The sequence below is a fragment of the Protomyctophum bolini genome, assembly GCF_963924005.1.
Source record: "Protomyctophum bolini genome assembly, chromosome: 6".
In the NCBI taxonomy this organism is placed as follows: domain Eukaryota; kingdom Metazoa; phylum Chordata; class Actinopteri; order Myctophiformes; family Myctophidae; genus Protomyctophum; species Protomyctophum bolini.
This window is the reverse complement of record NC_137867.1, coordinates 36342572-36358202: the sequence shown is the minus strand read 5'-3', so window position 1 is coordinate 36358202 and position 15631 is coordinate 36342572.

Sequence of the window (15631 nt, the reverse complement as noted above, 5' to 3'; positions counted from 1 at the left end):
ATCATACACGGGAACGCCTACTGAGCAACAAAAAACGACTATCTGGACGTGACAGCCCATACATCTAAACAGAAAGGTCTGATTGCATTAAACAACGTTAAACTCACTCCACTTGACTTTATGCATGCGCATATGCGGAAGATTGGGAGTGAGTCTACGGTTTATAGCTTGTTAGCTCATGTATACTGTATGAAAAAATACAAATTACATAAATATAACCATATAATCATTAGGCCTACATAGTAAATATATCCCATGTGAATATCCACTAAAACTCTGAACATTGCGTTTTAAACTCACGCTGGCTTTAGCCTGCATGGCGACAGACTAGAGTGAAGATGATCAGGTATACGGCGTCGCTTGAAAGGAGTTGAAATATGGAGCCTGACACCCGCCTAGCCCCCGGCCAGCCAGCCAGCCAGCCAGTCAGGGCTCCTCGCTCCCCCCGTCTGCGTGCGATCCTGAACTTTAATGTTCCTAGAAGTTAGCACCGATAAAATTGTCACACGTCACCAAAAACAAGGGTCGGTGGTGAAAATTTACGGCATGGCAGGAACATCATTTTCTTTCAAGTGGCATTATGGCAAGCGACACACACAGGGGTCATTATTCATCAACAGCAGTGCGGACCCCCCCGTCCCGTCCCCCCAAACACCCCCCCGTCCCCTTCTTCGTTCATCAGGCTGAGGAGGACCCCCCACTCTCCCCCTCCCTCCCCCCCCCCCCCCCGCGCACAGCCCGCTACTCCACCCGCCACGACCGCCAGTAGTGAAATAAGTTAACTGTTGCCAGATTTTGTGAGAGAAATAAGCAACCAGGTCTAGAAAAGCAACCCCCCCCCCCCCTCCCTCAAAAAAAAGGAAAAAAAGAAAAAGCAACTATAGGCGATGTGAGCATGTTAAACCTATATGTACTGTATACATCTGCTATTAAAAAAAAAAAGGGACAAATACATATTCATGTTGGGGGTCCATCATGACATGAAAATCTTCGAGAACCACTGGCTTAAATAATAGGTAATTAAAAAGCCCCCAAAACCCAACCATCAATATTCACAAGCAACTTTACAGAAGAAGAAGCCCAAGGTCCCTTATAATAAGAGGACATGGCAACACTGGTTAAAGGCTCTCATTACAAGCCCAGGCTATAGCCCCCCCCTCCTCCCCCCAGGGAGTAGTGGAGATGAGATCTGGAGCAGTAACACCCCCCCCCCCCCCCCCCCACCTCATGGTCCACTGCCCAGGGTCCTGCCATGAAATACAAGCCCGGGGAGGTCGCAGTGATTGACCTCTGTCGTAAAACAGCCAAGTGTGATGCATGCTCAGACACTGTTCACAGATCTGCAAGGAAGGGTCGGCCGCCGACACGCACGCGCGCGCACACACACACACACACACACACACACACACACACGGTGGACCGTTCCAACTGCGTGTTGGTGATCATCGCTGAATGTTTCATTCATTCATTCATTCATTCATTCGTTTGTTTATCTAAAATCATTTATGTATTTGTTTGTTTATTAATTTTATCTATTTTCTATTTATCTATATATATATTCATTCATTCATGCATTCATTCATTCATGTATATATTTATTTATTTATTTAGGCCTATTCATTCATTCATCTATTTATCTATGTATATATTATATTTATGTAGGCCAATTCATTCATTCATTAATTAGTTTATTTATGTATTTCTTTACTTATTGCGTGCAAAGCTAGCCACATGGTAATGTTTATTTTCTCACATGTGTCAGATATTCCATAGGCTCATCAAATATGTTTTCAGGCACACATGGGCTATACTCTCTCTCGCCCTCTCTCTCTCTCTCTCCCTCTTTTCAGTGTAAAAAATAAGGTATTTTTTGCTATTTGGATGTATCGCTTCATGAGTGCGGAGTCTGCGGACATGTTTTGGAATACGTTTGCCACTATATCTCCCTTCTCTCAGTCCTGCACAAACCCCCACAAACCCCCCCTCCCCTCCCCCATAAGCCAAGTGGGAAATCAGACAGAAAGATATAGTTGTGTACAAAGTGTGTGTGGGGGGGGGACTATTTGAGTTAGGTCAAAAGAGAGTTTGTCCTCATCTGTCACCGGTTCCGTCCCTGGCGTGTGAGTGTGGTATATAAAAGGTCCACCCTGAGCCCCAGAACATCAGCCTGGTGTCTGGCTGAGCACCATCCAAGGCCTCGCACTCAGTCTGGATATAAACACACGCTAGGAAATGGATTCCAGGCCCCGCGCTCTTTGTCTGTTGCCATGCCATGTTTTGTCTCTCACCAGTGGTGAGAGACAAGTACTCAAGTATTGTACTTAAGTACTAGACTTTGAGGTGTTTTTACTTTACTCATGAAGTATTTCCAATAATTACAGATCTGGTACAGATCCTATAAGGGTCCATTTGGAACCCCCTCCAGGAAAATGTGTTAGTATAGCGTCACAATCATTGTAACCACTTTATCCATATTATTTTATACTTTGGCTATTCACAAATAGCAGATATACAAGCTAGTGTGTCACTTCTCGCCGCACTATTAGATTATAAAGCTGCCATTTTGTTTAAAAACCGCGAAAGTTTATGCTAATCTTTGAAAGTGAACATTTTTCTTTTCTAAAATGTTTACTTCTGGAGGTCCCTGGCACAAAATATTTTCAGACGGGTGTCCACATCAAATGAGAACCTTGAGAACCGCAGTCTTGAGAACCGCAGTCATCATTTGAAAGAAGAGGGTTTTTTTGGACACCCAGTTATACTGCACTGAGAAGACCTTGACCGGCTGGTGGTACAGCAGCCGCATGCAGCCCGTACCTGCCCCCCCCCCCCCCCCCTCCTGTCAGGAAGGAGTGGGGGTGGTGAGGGTGGTGAGGGTGGGGGGGTGTAGTCACCGGGGTGATGGTGGATGTAGGACGTGAATGCGGGAGCAGCGTGGCCATCATCACAGGCATACAGAGAGAGGTGGGAGGAAGGACGATGGAGGTGAGATATCCCCAGGGGGAATCTCACATGGGGGGGGGGGGGGGTTGAGCCGGTTGGGAGGTCAGCGCTTTTTTGCATGCAGGCCGCCGAAGCCTTTCGGAAGATGCTGCGCGGAAAGCCTAAACCGTATCGGGGGCAACTTCAAAATGAAGGGAGGGCTGGGGGACTGCAGTCAGCAAGAAGACAGGGCACCTTGTTTAGAGGTGCTGATATGGAACGATAACAGACGACGTTGTTCTTCGGCGAGAATACGGAGGGAGAGGTTGTAGCGGCGAAAAGCGAGCAATGTCCTCTGTAACAATGGTGCACGCGCCGCATGCGTGTGCGTCCTGCGCGTGTGGCTGTGTGTGTGTGTGCGTACGTACGTGTGTACTGTGCATGTGGTAAAAGTGGTAGCCTTAATGAAATTCAGTATTGATCTGAAGAAAAGAGACTTTATACATCATTCATGCTCTCTATCAATCACGCCCCGCTAAGTTTTCCAAAGCTGTTTGTTTTTGGAGGAGAAGAAAGGGGAGAAGGGGAAAAAAAGAGAAACCACATAGTGGAACAATAATTACTTTCAAGAGAATGTTTTAAAGTCTTTCCTTCGGCCCGATTTCAAGGTGTAACACGCTTATCTGTCAAAGACAATGCCCAGTGAATGGAGCGCTTAATTTGAAATTGATTGAGGTCCCTCTTCGGTTTGGGCCGGCGAGAAAACGTGTTTCCTCCATGAGAGCCGATAGAGACGGGTTAGATTAAGACAGGTCACAGCTAACCTCGAGTCACCAGGCTTTTCACTGCGGAGGAAAAGCCTGGAATTCATTCTAAAACTGAGCCGTGTGATCCGGTTTCGCCGAAAAAAAGGGGTTGGCATCGCATTGTTTTTGTTCCCCACATAATGCGAATCAATAGTTTAGTCTCGCTAGTCATCGTGCTAAACGGGGAATCATTAGGGAGGTGCACGCATTGCATGTGCCGGAAGTCGTGGACATAAGGGTATTTCCGCTCCTGACCGGATCAGAAAAGCCAAACATTTTATTGATCACAGGATAGGTCACAACAGAGTAAATTATTTCTTAATGCTTTCATTATTGAGTATAATGCACTAACCTCAATATTTATAAATCCTTAACCACTTTCACTTATTTTTTCCATCTAAAAAATGCGTTGTGAGCTTGGAGATCGGTTATTTTTGCTATGTATGTGTGACACTGTAATATTATTTTTTTAAAGAAGAAAAAAAAGAACAAAGAAGAAAAGTTGGAATGAGATACGAGCTTTCTTCCCGACAGCAACGATATACCGCATCATTGTGACTCAGAGACGGCGAGAGAAAAGAAATCCCTCAAAAGATAAAGAGTGCATTCTTCTGCAGTGGAACACCTCCCAGTGGTTCAGACAGTGCCATCCTCTCCATTGTATGGTCTGGTGCGATGCTAGAAAACAGTCCTATTGGGGTGGGATACAGACAAAAAAGCTAAGAAAATAAACACAGGATGTGGTAACCTGACACAGGAAACCCAGTGAATGCTGGGAGTGAGCGGTGAACCGTACTTCCTGTATGACAGCACAATGGTGAGCAGTGGCCCCGGATTCCTACAAGAGGCCGTAGTCGCGGGGACAAGGAAGGGCTGCCGCGTTCTCCGGCCCTGCACTGATAAGAGAATAGATAGAAATGGCATTTAGGCTCCACCCACTGCTGCTTTAGGCAAAACATCCTGAGGTTGCCTTGGTTTCCCAGTGAATTTCATTTCAAGCAGCGGCAGCCTAAAGGTTAGAAGGTCGCCTAAATTAATTTGTATTGACCAACTCCCACAATGCACGGCATGGGAATTCCATTTAGCAAGACACGTGACCCACAACAGAAGGCCAGAAGGCTGGGGTTGTACAGGGCACAACAGTATCAGACTGTGGTTGTACTGGGCTGCTCAGTACAACAGCATGACTGTGGCTGTACTGGTCAGCTCATAGTACAAAAGTATCAGACTGTGGTTGTACTGGTCAGCTCCCAGTACAACAGTATCAGACTGTGGTTGTACTGGTCAGCTCATAGTACAAGAGTATCAGACTGTGGTTGTACTGGTCAGCTCCCAGTACAACAGTATCAGACTGTGGTTGTACTGGACAACTCCAAGTACAACTGTATCAGACTGTAGTTGTACTGGGCAGCTCATAGTATACAACAGTATCCGGATGTGGTTGTACTGGGCAGCTCCCAGTACCAAAGAAGCTGTGCTGTTTGTCAATATTTCCTATGAAAACATAGACCTACCACTTTCATTACTGATGACCTGAAGCTGGGAACTGACCACATTACAGCACCTAGCACCGACCTGTTCTCAAGTTGAAACTACTTCAACTTTGATTAAGTGCACATTTCTCATCATTGAAACTTCAAACCTCTGCCAACCAATGGGGGTGAAGCAGAGGCGGGACTAGAGAGGAGCACTTAATGCTGTCTATTTACAGTATAAATGCAAACATATGGAGCACATATGGAACTTAATGCTTGCTAATGCCAGTTTACAATGTATAGGCATTTAACAGACGCTATAATCGGCGTGAACCCTCATCATCCAACAACAGGGTAAATGATGGTCAAGTAAACAGAGTGCCAAGAAAACAATTACTGTACTACAAAGTAACTAGCTCAGGTAAACATCAACCCTAGCATCTGTCTAAACAGCAATAAATAACATACTGAGCAATGAGCATTATGTGGACAACCCAACAGCATAGCTACGGTACCCTAATCTAGAAATAGTTTATACAAAACACATGTGAACAAGTAACCAACACACATCTGGATAACATAATTGGCATCTATGTAAAATAGACAACAAGTATTGATACAAGGAAATAGTGAGTGCTTGGGGATGATACTGTAAAGCTACGTTCTACAGTTGGAACACAACTGACACAATTTAATGTAGAGGGAATACACAAAGGCCACTCGTATAGAGCTCTGAGGGACTCCAGTCAACCAAGTATGTGGTCTAAGTCAGGGGTCTTTTTTCAGGCTAAAGACCACTCGCTGATACAGAGATGAAGCAGGGACTACACATACTGTACGTTGTGTTGCAAATCAAACCTTTCATAGATAGCTTCATTGTATGCTTCATACTGTAGCTTGTGTGTAGCGTTGTGTTGGACAGACAGTTCACCACTTAAACCCTCAATACTATATACAATATATTGTAACACAGGTGCTATATTATTCCTATGCCTCATACTGTTCTTATTATTTAGCTTATAGTAATTGTTACAGCATATGTGATTCTCTTATATTCCTTCTCTCACCTTGGCACCGGAATTACATGTATGTAATGTATGTACATGTATGTGTGGACACTGGGCGGGTACATGTATGTGTGTGCACTGGACGGGTACATGTATGTGTGTGCACTGGACGGGTACATGTATGTGTGTGCACTGGACGGGTACATGTATGTGTGTGCACTGGGCGGGTACATGTATGTGTGGGCACTGGGCGGGTACATGTATGTGTGTGCACTGGGCGGGTACATGTATGTGTGTGCACTGGGCGGGTACATGTATGTGTGGACACTGGGCGGGTACATGTATGTGTGGACACTGGGCGGGTACATGTATGTGTGTGCACTGGACGGGTACATGTATGTGTGTGCACTGGGCGGGTACATGTATGTGTGGGCACTGGGCGGGTACATGTATGTGTGGACACTGGGCGGGTACATGTATGTGTGGGCACTGGGCGGGTACATGTATGTGTGGGCACTGGGCGGGTACATGTATGTGTGGGCACCGGGCGGGTACATGTATGTGTGTGCACTGGGCGGGTACATGTATGTGTGGGCACTGGGCGGGTACATGTATGTGTGGGCACCGGGCGGGTACATGTATGTGTGGGCACTGGGCGGGTACATGTATGTGTGGGCACTGGGCGGGTACATGTATGTGTGGGCACTGGGCGGGTACATGTATGTGTGTGCACTGGGCGGGTACATGTATGTGTGTGCACTGGGCGGGTACATGTATGTGTGGACACCGGGCGGGTACATGTATGTGTGGGCACTGGGCGGGTACATGTATGTGTGGACACCGGGCGGGTACATGTATGTGTGTGCACTGGGCGGGTACATGTATGTGTGGGCACTGGGCGGGTACATGTATGTGCAGGGAGATTTACTTTTTTACCTTCCTCTTGCATGTAGACACTGAATTTACCCCTTGTTGACGTCTCACAACAATATACAACCGGACCCCCTAGTGATCCCAGACCCCTTGTTGAAGACCTGTGGTTTAAGTGGTTAAACAATGAATGCAAGTCACATCTTTGGACTTCCAAAGTAGCCAATATTGATGGTGGGGTTTTGGTGAACTCACATGGGAATGTATATACAGTATACTACTGAAGAGATGCTTCATATTAAAGTTGTTCTAGTCGTGAAACATCACTTGAAGGAGAAGGCTTGACATGTGTGACGCTAAACGGCATCGACAGCGGTGATGACAATGTTATATATTTCAAGTCGACAGGGAATGTTCTGCTTTTGCATGCAAGCTCAGCACATCCCCCTCCCATTCACCCAGGAGGGGGTGTGGTGTGGGTGTGAAGACGGTTCTGTGAACAAGAACCCTGCAGAACTAAAAAAAAGAAAAAGAGGTACATATGAGGCCACAGCACTTTCCACAACATGGCAGTGCTAATTTTGACAGCAAATATTTGTTTAGTCCTAGTCGTCTTCTTTTTTTGGGGGGGATGCAATTTTCATTTGTCATCTGAAATCTTTTAGTTATAGTCTAGTTTTACTCAATCTACAGTTGATTTAGTCGACTAAAATGTATTTCGGCAGGCCATGATGGTGACGTAATGCCTGATTTACACTTAGATAAATGGCAAACATTGTGAGCTTGTAGATCTGCTATTTTTGGAGCATGACACATCCAAGCAAAAAGCAGACTTGTCTTAATTCTATACTGGCTCTCGTCTCCACTATCTCCACACATTTCAGTCTAGTTTTGATTTGTCAACGAAATTGTCATTTGACAGTTTAGTTTTTATTTACTTTTAGTCAGTGAAAAATGGTAGTCGACAAACATTTCTCGCCTTGTGTGTGTGTGTGTGTGTGTGTTGTACAACTGCTCTGTATCTATGTATTATGTTTATCTGATATAGAAACATAGGTTTTTCAGAAAACAGTCAGGATTTAGAAGACATTTGTAGAATCTAGTCTCAGCTTAATGGGTTAAGTGTCATTCTCCCTTGTTCCTTTCTCTCTGTCTGCTCATGCAACTGATGAAAGCTCTGTAAATAACAGTCTTATCTGTATCAGTATGTAATGTCATTGGGGACGGACACTGCAGTTAGTCATCCATATTTGAATGAAATCTTGGTAATTGCAGTCATAAAATCTTTGGAATACAGATTAGATACAGCAAACATGGTTGTGTAACTGTTTAATTCCTGAAACAGATGTAAAAAAATAAATAGAAAAAAAAGCTTAGTTTGGGGCCATGTGATCGCAACCAAGTACGGAGAGATTTCTCATAAGCATAATGGTGGATTGTCATTGACATACACACACAGAGGATACAGTACATGTATAAAACTACAGAAGAAAATGCTTATAAATTAAGCAAAGCCGTGGTTCTCAAACTGGGGTCCGGGGACTCCCAGGGGTCCTTGAGGGGGTTCTATAGCCTGTATAGCACGCTGTGGGTTTGTACTGTAGGCCTACATCTGCTATTTTTGAACATTGAAAAAAAATTGTAACACAAATCTTCTCTTCTGGGGGTCCCGGGCACAAGACATTTTCAGATGCTGGTCTGGCCCCCATAGGTTGGCCAAATACAATTCGGGGGTCTTTGGCACGAAGACGTTTGAGAAATATTGACGCAAAGTACTGACATTCGCCCTCCATCACATGCAGATGCACGCGCATACGCAATGTGAGCGTACGCAACGCACGCAAGCACGCACTCACGCACTTACACTTGGTTAAACTCCAAACACTTGTCTGTCACCGGTCGGTTGTGCTTCAGTGGCGTTCATACAAATGTTTTTCTCTCAAGGCTGACGGAGATGGTCTGTGTCTCAATACAGTAATCTGTTGTGTCGTTGCTGTCGGGCGTAAAACTCTTTATGTCCAGATTTTAACTTTTTGTAACTTTTTCGTGAATTGATTGTCCTAATTGTTCATACTACTAATCCTGAAGACTAACAGTTTTGGACATTTGAGACCGTCTTAAGTGTTTGCCGGCCTGTTGATGAAAGTAACCAAGTAGATTTACTTTAAACAGCTTTAAGTACTGTGCTGTACTTTTTCGATACTTCTACTTTTCGATACTTCTACTAATTAACTTTAGCTAACTGAAATAAATTAGTTACAGATGTACAAGCTTTTACTTAATGAAAATAAATTGTAATTCGTCCAAAATATCCAATCTAAAATGTTGTACATAGCCTACTCATGGCACAGCATATTTTGTGAGTTTCTAAACTTTTGAATTCAGGCCTTATAATAGTAACAGAGTATTATACATACAAAAAGTTAGAATATAGGGGTGCCAGCTAGCCTAGCGGTCCAGGCGCATACCACACACAGGCTCCAATGCAGCCTGAAAGCGTGTCGCTGGTTCGAATCCCGATCCCCAACGAGCTTTTCTGCCTGTCATTCCTTGTCTAGAATATCTTTTTTTTAAAAGTATATAATATGGAGACAAGAGGTTTCTGCCCGACAGCAATGTTATGTAAAAACATGACTTTATTCCAGCACTGTACTGCATGTCCGTTTGTGTGCAGACAGAGCAGACATGCGTGCTTGCTGCGGCCCCACACCTATATCTGCAGTATTGTCCATTCAATGTGATTATCGCTGGGGCCACACCACCTCCTGTCTCCGGGCTCACATGAGCCACTGCTTCCTCCGAGGAAGGAAACCAAACGTTCGTTCCTTACCCACAGGGCAGTGCAGCAGCAGTGTCACACACCCCCCCCCCCCCCCCCCCCCCCACACAGTGCACGTTTCAACTCAAATGTTTTGAGAGGGAAAAACAAACGATCGTTTTGTCCTCACGCACGCGTTTGAGGACGGACGTCCTCCTCGCACTCTCACGAAAGGAATCCGAATGTGTGCGTGCTCCGACCGACGCATGCACACATGCACGTGCGCACTGCACACACGCACACACACACACACACACACACACACACACACACACACACACACACACACACACACACACACACACACACACACACACACACACACACACACACACACACACACACACACACACACACACACACACACACACACACACACACACACACACACACGCAGTTCACATGAACAGGCGCAAATGTGATCCATTTTAGCAACATATTGTTGCAAGCACACCCCTCCTACCCTTCCACCCAGTCTGATTCTTCTGCTCCCCCCCCCCCTCTCTCTCTCACACACACACACACACACACACACACACAGTGCACACATACTGTACGCATGCATACTGTATACCGTATACACCAACATTTGGGCAGAGCTAGGGACTGGGTGGGAGAGGGAGTCATTTGTCTCAATCTACAGCGATGATAGTTTATCACGGACTGGAGTTGCGGAGCTACGGGGGAGATACGACCGCTGTAATCACATCATGACGCTCACAGCACCGTCCCACACCATGGGATCACATCATGACGCTCACAGCACCGTCCCACACTGTGGGATCACATCATGACGCTCACAGCACCGTCCCACACCGTGGGATCACATCATGACGCTCACAGCACCGTCCCACACCATGGGATCACATCATGACGCTCACAGCACCGTCCCACACTGTGGGATCACATCATGACGCTCACAGCACCGTCCCACACTGTGGGATCACATCATGACGCTCACAGCACCGCCCCACACCATGGGATCACATCATGACGCTCACAGCACCGTCCCACACCGGGCCCTGAAAATATATTGTTCCAGGGCCCCCCCAGAAGCAAATATTTGAGTTGAAAACGTTCGCTCTGAAAGAATATAATTCAAAGATCTTTCAAAAATAGCAGATCCACAAGCTCAGAACTTGTGGATCTGCTATTTTTCAAAAGCTAAAGTATAACATAATGCTTAAAACACCAAAAGGGGTTCCCGCACAAAAAATGGGTTAAAAGCCTTTTATCTACACTGCATCTACACTGGAGGATGAGACTAGCTGGCCACTGCCACCGACATCAAGAACTCCCGGCCAAAAAGCTTGTACTGTGGGAACCAACACACGGGCATCGATCGAGAGGACGTCCCACACCTACCTACGTGGACGTACTAAAGAGAGATACTGGTGCGGAAAGCACAAAGGAGCTGGCCAGATGTATGGAGAACCGAGATGACTGGAGACGACGATGGAGGGCTCGTCTGAGGACGACGTAGAGAGAGCATCGGTCCGCACAGCGGGTCAAAGAGTGGATGTTCTGGGGCTAATCTCTGACTTCATTCTGCATCGGGGTTACAATATTAACGCTTCTGAAGAGAAATACCTTTATCGGCACGATGTAGAAATGTAGAAACGGAAAAGTGAAAGTGCTTCAGAATAAAAGCTCCCTCATCTGGCTGGCACTCTAGCGCCATTATTCTGAAGGATTCAGTGGAACCAGAAGTGTGGATACAAATATAACTGAAACAATTGGGGCGGTTGTATTGCGTGTCCCTGCTCTTAAATCGTGTCAAAGGTCACGTCTCACCTATACACAGGATCCAACACAACGTTTGACCCAACGGTAATTAAGATTCAGTTTATCTATCAGCTCATTGGTCAAATGTCAGGAAACTGGGTTCAAATCCGGGGTATAGAAGACGAAAGTTACATCTTTAAAAGTTGCAGCTTTAAATGGAACTCACAATGTACACACGCACGCACGCACGTCACGGTTGTCATTTTATAATTTTTTCCTACATTCACATTCCACATTAATTTGCTATCACTTTAGTACCAATTACTGTATTCACCATTTTTATGCGCTCTCTCTCTCGCTCTCTCTCTCTCTCTCTCTCAGGGACTCATCTACTTGTGGCAACAATAGATGGTCTTTCTCACATTCATACAGTGTAGTGTATAGTAATACTGTTGGTTGTCGCTATAGCAACCCGCTAGTCAGACGATCTCATTACTGGCCCTTGGACAATTTCTCTCTCTCTCTCTCTCTCTCTCTCTCTCTCTCTCTCTCTCTCTAAGGAATTACCACTTTTCATTATGATTTCCCTCCCCCCTCCCCCCCTCTCTCTCTCTCTCTCCCTCTCTCTCCCCTCAAAAGGTCAGCTGGCCTCCATGGTGGAGAGAGAGAGGAAATCTGTAAAAGCGTTGAGGTCTATTCAGTATGACCCCCCTCCCCTCCCCTCCCCTCCAATGCACCCCACAATCATTCTGCTCCTTTCTATGGCTACAAAGAATGGAGGCAGCTAAAGAAGGAGGGAGGGGAATGGGGGGGGGGGGGGGGGGACCACGACCAGAAGAGGCTTGAGTCTGCTTTTCTATGGAGCACATTTAAAAAAAGATCCTACCCTCCTTTCTTTTTTCAGATCCCCCCCCCCCCCCTCCCCCCTCCTTCTAACCCTCCATTTTTCTCTCCTCAAAGATTCCTTTTGTGTGTAAAACAGCTCCTTGAACTGGTGCTGGAGGAGCAGTGGTCTGTGTTGACTTTCTAAAATGTCCGCAATCAATAGCCTCGCCTATAGACTGATTTATGCTGCAGCTGCACGCTCAAAACAGCAGATCCATAAGCTCACAACGCAGCTCATGGACCTGCAACTTTCACTTGTTGATCTGTTACTTTATAGAAGCCAAGGATAACTCACTCGCTTATAGCCCCCTCCGCGCGCTCGCACACACACACACACACACACACACACACACACACACACACACACACACACACACACACACACACACACACACACACACACACACACACACACACACACACACACACACACACACACACACACACACATGTACACACACACAAATTGAATCTCACACACACACGTGGATTCCCACTTGGACAATGTATTATGCAAGCACCTGGCACACAAGCAAGTATGGGGCACGCACGCACGTTGTATAAGTGTGTGAGAAAATTGTGAACAGAGTGGATGGGGGGGATCCATTCATGTCACCTAGCCCGGCCCTGCTCTTTGACGAAAAGGTCTGCAATGAATGGTCGCTATATGGTCTGCAGAAACCTTGAATCTTCATATTATGTCGTGAATGAATGCTCAACAAGAGTGTGCAGAAGAATTACAACACATGGAAATACAACCGTACATTGAAAATATAAACACTATAGAACGCTATAGAATGATCTGGCATCTGTCTACATAACATGTTACTGTAACTATATTATTATGGTTGCTTATATGTAACCATTATATTTTACCCTCACTTACTGTACTGTAATACATTATGATATTGTGATAGCTTGTAGGAGCCTAGATGACTCCACTAGGCCTGATAGCTATTGTTTTGGTAGAGCCTGTGTCTTGTTATGGTTCAGCTTGTCCTTGAACTATTTTCTGAGCCCTGCATCATGTGCTCCTTGGCAGAACTAACTACTATGTGCTATTTTTGAATAGCCTAATTATGTAAACAAAGCATATAGTAGTTAAAATGATTGTGATGAACCCATTTTTTACCCATTTTGCTGGGGATCCCGTGGAACCCTCGCACTCAAGGACCCCTGGGGGTCCCCGGACCCCACTTTGAGAACCACGGTGTCAGAAAAGGGACAGAGGACGGATCCATAAGCCCTATACCTACTGCCCTATCACACACATCGATCCATAAGGGCCTCTATTCAACTGCATCCACCGCCACCATTGATCGGGACCTCTCTGCTGCAGTAAACATTTTACTCAACTTGCCGCCACCCCTGATCAATAGCCTTCCTTTAATAATGTATCTCATCGATCGGTTTTGGCCCCAGAGTAAATTGATCAATTATTCTAATCATCTTTATTGTGGCGCTGGACAGTGTCGAACGAGGGGCAAACCGTCGTCGGGTTAAACGTTTTGGGCCTCTGTCTTCCCTCGACGCTGTTAGGAGGGTGTCTGAAACTGACTCTGTTAGGAGGGTGTCTGAAACTGACTCTGTTAGGAGGGTGTCTGGAACTGACTCTGTTAGGAGGGTGTCTGAAACTGACTCTGTTAGGAGGGTGTCTGGAACTGACGCTGTTAGGAGGGTGTCTGAAACTGACGCTGTTAGGAGGGTGTCTGAAACTGACTCTGTTAGGAGGGTGTCTGGAACTGACTCTGTTAGGAGGGTGTCTGGAACTGACTCTGTTAGGAGGGTGTCTGGAACTGACTCTGTTAGGAGGGTGTCTGGAACTGACGCTGTTAGGAGGGTGTCTGGAACTGACTCTGTTAGGAGGGTGTCTGAAACTGACTCTGTTAGGAAGGTGTCTGAAACTGACTGTTAGGAGGGTGTCTGGAACTGACTCTGTTAGGAGGGTGTCTGGAACTGACTCTGTTAGGAGGGTGTCTGAAACTGACGCTGTTAGGAGGGTGTCTGGAACTGACTCTGTTAGGAGGGTGTCTGGAACTGACTCTGTTAGGAGGGTGTCTGGAACTGACACTGTTAGGAGGGTGTCTGTAACTGACGCTGTTAGGAGGGTGTCTGGAACTGACTCTGTTAGGAGGGTGTCTGGAACTGACTCTGTTAGGAGGGTGTCTGGAACTGACGCTGTTAGGAGGGTGTCTGGAACTGACTCTGTTAGGAGGGTGTCTGGAACTGACTCTGTTAGGAGGGTGTCTGGAACTGACGCTGTTAGGAGGGTGTCTGGAACTGACTCTGTTAGGAGGGTGTCTGGAACAAATTATACATCCATGACACACCTCAAGAAAACTATACAAAATATACAACAAATCTCCAACAATGGTCCACTAACAGTGACCGGGCGCAAGGAATTTTGCACAGAGCACATACACAATGTACAGTATTGATACTTTTACTCAAGTAAAACATTTGAGTAATGTGAGCAGCTGGGTGCTGATGAGGCAGTGTCATCACGTCCACCTCTGGTGGACTTCAAGGACGCAGCATGGCCGTCAGCACTGGCGCAAGGTAAAACACACTCAACCCACTGCATCTCATTAATAGTGCTAATTATCCTGACTAGTCACTATTCACTCACTGGGGCTTCATTCCTCAAACGTGAGCCAAAACGAGTTCGATCGTAAATGGGCTCGTAAATGCAATTGCGCAAAACAAAATGTGGGATTTATCTAAGTTTTTTCTTGCGTCACCTTTTTGTTCACACGGATGCGAGGAGATGTTCACGAGAGCTCTGAAACAACTCGCATTGTACACACGGATGGCCCAAACATGGCTGTTAAAGTGTGTTTGTTTCATGTTTTGCCTTTTTATTATTCCATTCACTCATCTCTTATTCTGATTAAAAATGACGGAGCCCTTCTGGGAGTCGTGTCAAAGATCCTGGTTCTTCGGAGAGAAATATGACGTTAGAGTTTAAGTTTAAGTTGGAGGGTGATTATTCCAAGACAAAAAAAAAAAAAAAGAAGAAGATTGACCCAAGTGAAAACAGATCGTTGTCACCCTCCGGGTTATTTCCAACGACTTTTCTGCGATAATTTGGTCAATGCGTTCATCCATTGTGGCCGTCTTATT